The sequence below is a fragment of the Watersipora subatra genome, chromosome 9 (assembly GCF_963576615.1).
Source record: "Watersipora subatra chromosome 9, tzWatSuba1.1, whole genome shotgun sequence".
NCBI classification, from domain to species: domain Eukaryota; kingdom Metazoa; phylum Bryozoa; class Gymnolaemata; order Cheilostomatida; family Watersiporidae; genus Watersipora; species Watersipora subatra.
This window is the reverse complement of record NC_088716.1, coordinates 11,698,488-11,707,744: the sequence shown is the minus strand read 5'-3', so window position 1 is coordinate 11,707,744 and position 9,257 is coordinate 11,698,488.

The following is a 9,257-nucleotide window of genomic DNA, read 5'->3' as shown; positions in this document are numbered from 1 at the left end:
TTGGCAACCTTTCTCCTTTATTCCATAAAGCTGCCTGTGAATTTTGAAGTAACTTCTGTCATTCACTGAACCAGATTTACTCTTTGAACTTGAAGGATATGGTATCCAGCAGGCAAGAACAGGTTAGCATTTCCATCCTGTTGAAGTGGCTGGCTGATTTGCCCTTTAGATGTTGCCCAGGTAGGCTACATCACTGGTATAAGACAGAGCCTTTAAAGATGTTGTTTTTGGTTCTGTAAGGGTGTTCAGCTAACCCTCTCCATTTGTATATGGGTAGAGGTTTAGTTGCCGCCAGGCCAGCCTATGAACAGGTGGTACCTGATCAAATGTATCACTTGTAGAAGGTTGATATAGCCATGTCATCATCTTATAACAATCATTCATCTGTTGGATGACCACATTCTGCTACTGTTTGGTTGGCACATTTCCTCTAAAAAGCTGTTGTTTTCACCAAAAGCGTTGGGCACGCATGTGCTATGATTTGAGCAGAAACTGTCTACAAATTATCTGGTTTGAGCATGAAAAGTCAGTAATCTCACAAAATCCAGTCGATATCTTGTAGAACAATTGATATGCTATCTGCCACTAAAGTAGCCATTGAGAGTGTCTATTGTTTTGATGGTGATATGACTATGTAGCATATCTTAGCTTAGTTTTATGGTCATTACTGATGGTTTCAGCTTTAGAGGGTTAATGTTTAATTCACTTGACACTCAGTAACGTGTTTAATGTTTCTGCATGCCCTTAAGGGTCTTATGTAACAATCACTATGTTTCCATGATGCGCAGTGCTTCGGAGTTGCGCTATCTCCGAATCATGGAAACGGCGTCTTCGCACTGAAATCACTGCGCACTGATCAGTGCGAAGCCAGTGCAAATTCGCAGCAAGAAAACAGCAACTGCGCAGTGGCTGCGCATAGCTCTCATGCCGTGGAGTCGGATTCTTCGACAGCTATAAACTAGTACAAAGGTTGTCCTGCTAATCTTGTTTTTTTTACTATTCTTCCGATCTTCTTTCACCTAAATTTAATTATGGTCTGCATTCACGAGGATGATGAGGTGATTACTTTCCTGGACTTTGTTATCGATGCCAACACTTTTCAAAAAATAGGTGGCAAGTCCTAAATTAACGTTTAAATAATATATTACTTGAAAATACTTATTAAAAATATATTACTATGTAAAAAGTGTGTTAAGGTTTGTAAAACCTTGTGAATGTGTATTGTAAATAAAAGTATAATGACGACAGAATCATAAAAAGACCGTTTATGACGTTCTGTATCCGTGATCGATTCTATTTCTCCATCAGGCGATTCGATTTATACAATTTCTCTTCTCTGGCTAATTTGCGGTATTTGCTTAAAAACCACTGCGCAGCATGGAAATGTACAATTCCCTCGACTTCGGAGGGGGCTGCTTCGCAGTACTGCGCACCATGGAAACATAGTGAATGGTAAGTATCTGAGGCTAAATTTCCTTCACCTTGCCACCCTCAGTTGCGAGCTATTCTAGCATGCACCCAAGTGTTACATGCAGCAGCAAGCAACTGAGGATATTTGTTGGCCAATCTGGATTTATTATCCACAAACAATCACAGACTCCACTTGTAGTTGTTGCGCCACTGCGTGTGTACCACTCCATCCAAAGCTTTGGGCCTTGTTTTCACAGTGCTTCAATTAGAGTGCTTAGAACAAGTAAGGGTAGAACAAAGCACATCTCTTTATGACTCAATCTAAAATTTTGGCATAGCTGGTAGCAAACAAACTAACCTTAAAAATCATAATTATATATTTTTTAATATACAATGATCAGCAGTCAACTATGATGAAAGATGTCACAAGCGTTTTTTGTGCGACTTTACAAAATGTAAGAAGAAAAACGGCAATCCGCTGCGACTGCTATCACAGTGATGCTTGTGAAGGAATCTCACTGGACCAGAGTATGAAAGAAATTTATGTATTTTATGTAGTTTTGTTGTTTTCGTATCCTTAATTTTTTTGAAAATTTTTGATGGATATTTTTACTTTGTGAAGTACTGAAACCAAGGAAGCTGAACCCAAAGTACCGAGGAGTTGCTGTAGTAAAAATAAGTAATTATAACACTTTTATGATTGCGACAATGTTTGAATAACGGGAGTTCAATAGTTAGCCTTGAAAAGATCGGTCCCTGTCTTACCACACAATGGAGAGAAAATGGCATGTATAGGGATATCTCTATTATACCTACTATATTATACATACTAGTTTTACATTATTTTATACATATGAAACTTTTTAGTTTTCTCTTTGTAACATAGACCTTTATGTATCAAAAGAGTGAAACAAATTGGTTTAAATTGACATTAAAGATGCACTCTCCTTAGTTTGATGTAAAATTGCTGTAACCATGAACTCTGAATTATGCAAAAATGATACAAAAAAGTTGTTGATACAAACTAATAATGTAACAATTACTGTAGAACCATTAAATTAAAAAATCAAGTTTATTCTTTCTCTGTTTGAAGGGAAAAGGGAAAAGTTTGGGACGATCTTTGAAGGGAGAAAGCAACTTGCATGTGCTTTACTGCATTTCATAAAATGCATGCCAAGATTTTATGATTTGCTTAGAAATAAGCTGTATTTGAATCTAAAATCTAGCTGCGAGGCAAAATCTAAAGTTTTTTCTCACAGCATGCTTTATTATATTTTAACCCATTGCATACCACTAGCTACCAAAGCTGCGGAGGCTTCTCCAACTATAGATCAAAGGACTTCTGGTGATAATCTATTGGGTAATAGTACTCAGCCGGCTGTTTGTGGGTTGACAACTCCACATGAGATCTTAGATACAAGCATAATCACCCGAGACAGGGAATGCTTAACTGTATAAGCTAACATTTGTTTATATCAACAGTTTTATCAATCCCATTAAGGTTGCTATGGTGACGATAGACTTAAGAATATTTGTTATGTGGTTAACTTTGCTACTTTTGGATAAGGGGTTTTGTAAGGAAGTTTGCTATATCCACTGCTCACCATCTCTCCTTGCCCTTTCTTCACTCTGTTACCTTCCATATTGCTAGCGATAACAGAATCTAAAAGAACAGAAAATAACAGGATAACAGAAAATTATTAATATCTGTAACTGGCATTAAAATGATTAGAGCCTGTGGCCACCCATGGATTTCTTAGTTGGGTCCGAATCTGTGCACTGCTATATATGGGTTCAATTTCCATGAGGTGCAATATTGTTTCATAACACTAAATTTTTTTCAAACTATTCTTTATTTTCCTTACTGTCCACCATCCCTCCTTGCCCTTTCTTCACTCTATTACCTTATATATTGCTAGCAATAACAGAGTCCAAAGGAACAGGATAGCAGAAATTTATTAATGTCTGCAATGGCATTAAGATAATTAGAACCTGTTACCACCCATAGACTTTTTAGCTGGATTATGGAGAGTTCATCTTATTGGCCAAGTTCAACCAATGAATGGAAAGGTATTTCATGGCTTTCATCTAAGTAAAATGAACAATAATAAATCAACGTATAGGTATTCATTTTTTGTCTAATTTTGTACTAAATTACGCTTGCAAACAGATGAAGGTGTTTAGGTTCTGACAAGTACATGTAAAACAGCATAATAAATCCATTAGAGCCATGTGTTGTATAGAGAAGGGCAGTTGGGACATAAAAAGAACTACATTTAGCATTAAAGGATATTATAGTTTTTGTAGCAAATCTCTCAAACTGTATGAAATGGTAACACAGGCTTGGGAGTGCCAGAATATGTATGTCTCTTTCTTCAATAAACATCTCTCAAGTTAGCCAACTAATAAAACGTTAAAAATAAGGCAAAATTGATCACCTTGTATTTATCACAAAACAATAATATTGTTTTTAAAAGTTATATATGAATACAAATTATTATAGTAGCGAATGTCCAGCATTGCATGGGTATTAACAACAGCTTATAAAACAATGGCAAGTAATGTAGTGGCCTGCCACTTGCCATCAGCCTGGCACATTGCCAATGGCTTATTTAAGTAAGCAAGTTATCTACGGCTCTTATTAGGTAATAAGAGCCTTGAGAGCAAGCATAAAATTATGTTGTGCCGTAATGGAGAGCGGTAGGGTATTTTCACTCACATATTGCCCAAAGAATCCATATATCTTGTTTAGTGTGATTAGTAAGCCTGGCAAAGATGAGGTCCCGAGATCCAATCTTTTTCGATACAGATTCTTTGTTTCAACACTTTAATATCTACAGCTGAACACACTGAAGTACAGAATTTCAGAATATAAGACCCACAAACTTGGAGATTTATTACAATTATATTATAATTATATTCAACAAAAGCAATAATTTCTTGTGTTGAGTCTAATTAGAACTGTAACGCATAATTACAGATGCTCTTATTATAGTACACTTGACCTACTGACTCAAGTACAGCTGTAGCTCACTCACACACTGACTCTCTTCATTGCGCTAAACGCAACGCAACGTCTTTTGTAAGCAGACGTTGGATTGTTGCCTGGCTTTTGATGAGCCTCAGTCGAAATAGGTCATGTTTCGTTACTTTGTCTAGAGAACTGGTTTGAGGATATCAATAGGTATGTTTCATTCTATTCTTTTCTTCTACCCTTTTGCTTGAGAAAGCGGTGATGTCTTTCAATGTTTTACAGTGTCACTTACTGAATTTTTATGTATACGCATGTACAATAGCTTTGTCGCTTTCCAATTGTATTTCATGTTTATAAATTGCATATTTGCAAGTTGTTGAACATTGTCACTTTGAATCTTGACGTTTATATCATGGTCATGATATAATAAAAACTGATACTTGCACCAGCAAAGATCTTTCAAGACTCAGTTTGCTATGATCATATAATCAATTTCTAACACAATTTTGACTCACTGGTCGGTAGCGAATGATAACAAAGTTTGCATGTCAAAAAATATTATACGAATATTTATCAAACTATCATGCCACCATGAAAGTAGAAACAAATGAACATGAAAAATGGTCTACTTATACAAGTTTCCTTTTGAAACCTGTCCATATAGTATTAGCAAAAATCTATCTTCTCGTTCACCTGCTCGTGTTGCTTAAAATGATTTGAATAATTATTCTGTATGGTATTTATTAGCCGGCCATGAGACTGACACGAGGTACGTATTCTGGTGAAAATCCTAACTATCAATAACTTCTGCTAGGGTTTTATTCAAAACTATATTTTATCTTTTTAAGTTCTATTCTAGTTTGAAGCGTTTTTAGACTCTAGTCCAAACTTTGCATCTTTGTGTTTGTGATCTGTGCACCTAAAGTCCACAAAAGATTTAATGACTGTAATGTGCTCAATATATTTACTGTTGTATTGTTTTTATAAAAAGATTGCATTTATCAACTAATTAGACTAAATACAAATTGAATTACTTTAAATGTTTGTCAATTTTCAGTTTGTGTCAAGGTAAGACAACTTCATAGTTTCAGATTGCCATATCATTTCTTACTTTGCATGTAAATAATTTACAAAGCTTATTGGAATTGTAATAACGAAGATGTTTAAAAGTTCAAAGGAACACTCATTGCTGAGGTATCATCAATTAAAAAAGCAAAAAGAACATTTTGAAGTTGTTAAAGTAATGCAACGCATGCACCAGGCTGCGGATAACCAGAATAAGGTGGCTCTGTTTAAGTGGAAAAGTTTATAGGAACTCCTAGTAATTTTATTAATCTAAATAGTCAGATGTTCTCTGTTGATTATTGTATGGTCCTAAGTCGTTTTAGTTACAGCCAACCTTTGTTCGTTAGAATTAATACAAACTGAGCCAGATATTGAAAAAGTGTGAAAATTAAAAGGAACTACAATTAAATTACAATTAAACTAAACTAATTAAATATGGACTACAGTACTGTACATAAACAGCATTTATTATCTTGCACACATACTTCTAGGCTACAATATGGTGCAATCTACACTAAATATATAAATCTCAAAGTTTGCGTGTCTGTACTTCAGTTTGTCCAGTTATACCTATTAAAATATTGGAATGGAAAATCCATATCGCAGAATATTTGTTCTCGGAACTTCCTGTTCGCCAGGCAAACACCTTAACAATTAAGCTACACGGAATTGATGGATTCATTGGGCGATATATGTCGTTATGTGGGTGAAAATACACTACCACTCTCCGTTACGGCGCAACGTAATTTTATGCTTGCTCTCATAGCTCTTATTAGTAAGCTTACTCAAACTAGTCATTGGCAATGTGCCAGGCTAATGGCAAGTGGCAGGCAACTACATTACCTCTCACTGTTTACAAACTAATTTTTAATACCTGTGCAACGTCTGGCATTTCGCTAGTAAACATATAAAGTTTAAATGAGAGAGTGAAATATGGTTATGGTTATATCTGCAATAGGGTATAATATAATATTAATAACAGTAATAATTACAAATGAATATTACAGTACAACACTCTGGTGGGAAACTCACACGCTTATGTCACTTACGTCATTTGTTGTGAGAGCCACCTATCATTCAAAGTTTTCAATTTTTGGCTGACGGAGCTGCATCAGACAGCTATTCGGACCCTGGATGCTGTCCGAACAATTGCAAGTCCAGAGACGTACATTCCATAGAAGGGGGGGGGGAGTCGAATGTATTATTTAAATTCGAGCAACTGTCCGCTTCTCAGCAGCAGGTGTCGCAAATTAGGTCAAAACATCAGAATATTTTTTAAATAACCAACTACTATCCTGTTTTTTTTATCTTTTTGACATTGTCAGAGATTCAACCATGAATTGTTGAGCAGTTTTAAAGCACTTCACGCAACCAATTCAGTTATAGCCTCAATATAACGGCTTACTGTACTGAATACAGCATGAAGTCAACATTACTATTGGTACATCACAGATAGAGCTTTCTAATCTAATTTATAGCGATGCCACCTGTGTGTTGTAATTCATCAATATTTGTGGGAAGGTATGCAAATACCTCTAGACTAAATAGAAGCCTCTTTACTGATGACTCTTTGTCTATAAAAATATTATACAAAGGGTTAGGTCTTTAGACACACTACAAATACTCATTTTATTGAACCTGTATATGCAAAAGAACTCATATCTAAATTGCTTTTTTAAAGAGAAGACAATTTCCCATTTTTTGATAAGTTCTGCAATTTCTGATGTTATGCATGTACTACACACAAAAATTTCATTTTCAAGCATCTTTAGAGAAGTTTTAAAGGCAGAGTGATCAGTTGTACTTTCTGGCAAGAGAGTAGCAACAATTTTGATGATACTACAGCTTATGCAATTCTTTTTGCTGCCTCACTTTAGCTAACATCAGTTTGGTGATAAAGGTTTTTCACTAGGAGCATCTAGAAAGAAAATTTCATTCTTGTTTTAATGCACCCAATCAATCACAATATCATAGACAGTTATTTGATCAACAAACATCTTTGGTTTAGTTTCACTTTCGTTAGAAAATATATGTTGCAGCAAGATTCTCTGACTGTCTCTCGTTGATACATTTTGGTACTGCAATATTTAGTCTGTCTTGACAAACTGTTGTTTTTGTGAAATTGTCCCCCCCTGTAGAGGGGCGAGCAAAACAACTGTTGTTTTGCTTGCCCGCTCGACGGGGGACAACTCCGCAAAAACAACAGTTTGTCAAGTCAGGCTATGCAGTACTCAGACTAAAAAGTTAAAAAGCTATTAAATGCTTTGCTTCAAATTACATCAATTTGTTCTTACATTTTATAATATAAAAACAAAAATGATATTTTTATATTATTACACTAGTTTGCACTATTATATTATTACACTATCTACTATGGCGTTTCCAGCTGGATAATTCTGGCACACTTAACAAGTCACTTCAAGTTTAGAGAGAGCTAAACAAGAATAGCCTTCAGGTCATATGACTTATTGTAAACCAATCAAATTTTGTATCATTATGTAGCTAAAATATCACTCTTTTTGGCCAAGAAACGATTTTCTATTTATGGTAGGATAACTCTACAAAACTGTTGTCACATATATCTAATTACATTTGTTACATGGTGCACTGTAGGCTTATTTTCAAATAGTAAGAATTTTTCTCCTGCTTGTTATTTTATTGCAAAATTCGGAACAATTATTAATAGTTTTAATAGCTTGTTTGCCTATAGCCACCTTTCTACCAGCATTATTCGCCATTTTCAACCCTGAAGTGTCACTATGTCTAAAATCTCCTACCTTTGGATATGATTACAGTAAAACTGTGTTAGTCATGCTGATTATAAACCAGTGTGTTACTATTAGTGTGAAGAAATAAAATCAACATACTGAGAAGTTATGATAGGAAAATTTGGCAGTCTTTTCTTTATAATGGTCTTTTGCAATTCTGCACAATGAATCATTACCAATATTATTGTGACAACGCAGTATAAAGCATGAGCAGCAGGTGACCACAGAGCTACAGGCTTGCTCTTTACCCTTACTAAGAGTGTTTGTAACTAACCGAATGTCTCTTTGCAACAGAAAAAATTTATTTCTTTCCTATATGAATATTTATAATTTTAACTCCGAAGCTGTGACTTGATGTACAGGACCTACTAGCCTCTGTGTGGTAAGTTCCTTTTAAAGTTATCTCAACTTATAAGGCCTTTAGGTACTCTGCTATCTACTGAACTCAATGCCAAGCCGTTCATTGGAACTGCTACTGTAAACAGAGCATAAGCAGACGATACTGAAGGCTGTTGTTAGTATGATACAGAGGATAGTATCTACATGTAAGTTATGTTGAAAGCCTCTGTAGCTGCCGACAATAATTTTGCTGCATTTTCTTTGAGTTTTTAGTGTAAACACATTAAAGCAAAATTTTGTCAGCACGTCAGACAAATATTTTACCAAGTTGAAAAATTTAAACAAAAATTGCATTTGTCTCCCTTGTCTCTCACTAGTGATATTCATACATTTCTCTCACTTTAAGGTTGACCTGCAACAAAATTCACATTACAGTTATTTGGTATCAAAAGATTCACTATGTCTTACTCTGCAGTTTTGTAGGTGCAAAATATGTGGAAATGTGATTACAAGCTCTTAAAAGCTAAAAACGAACAGTTAATCACCGCCATCACGAAACCGCCGTAGATTGGAATCACTTTATTTCTCTGATGTAGTCATATGATTTGGTTATTGTTTTGACATGTGATGTTCTCATGTGAATTGAAAGGCCAATTAAATGCTCAATATAAAACTTCTTGTAGCACTAGTTTATGACAAAC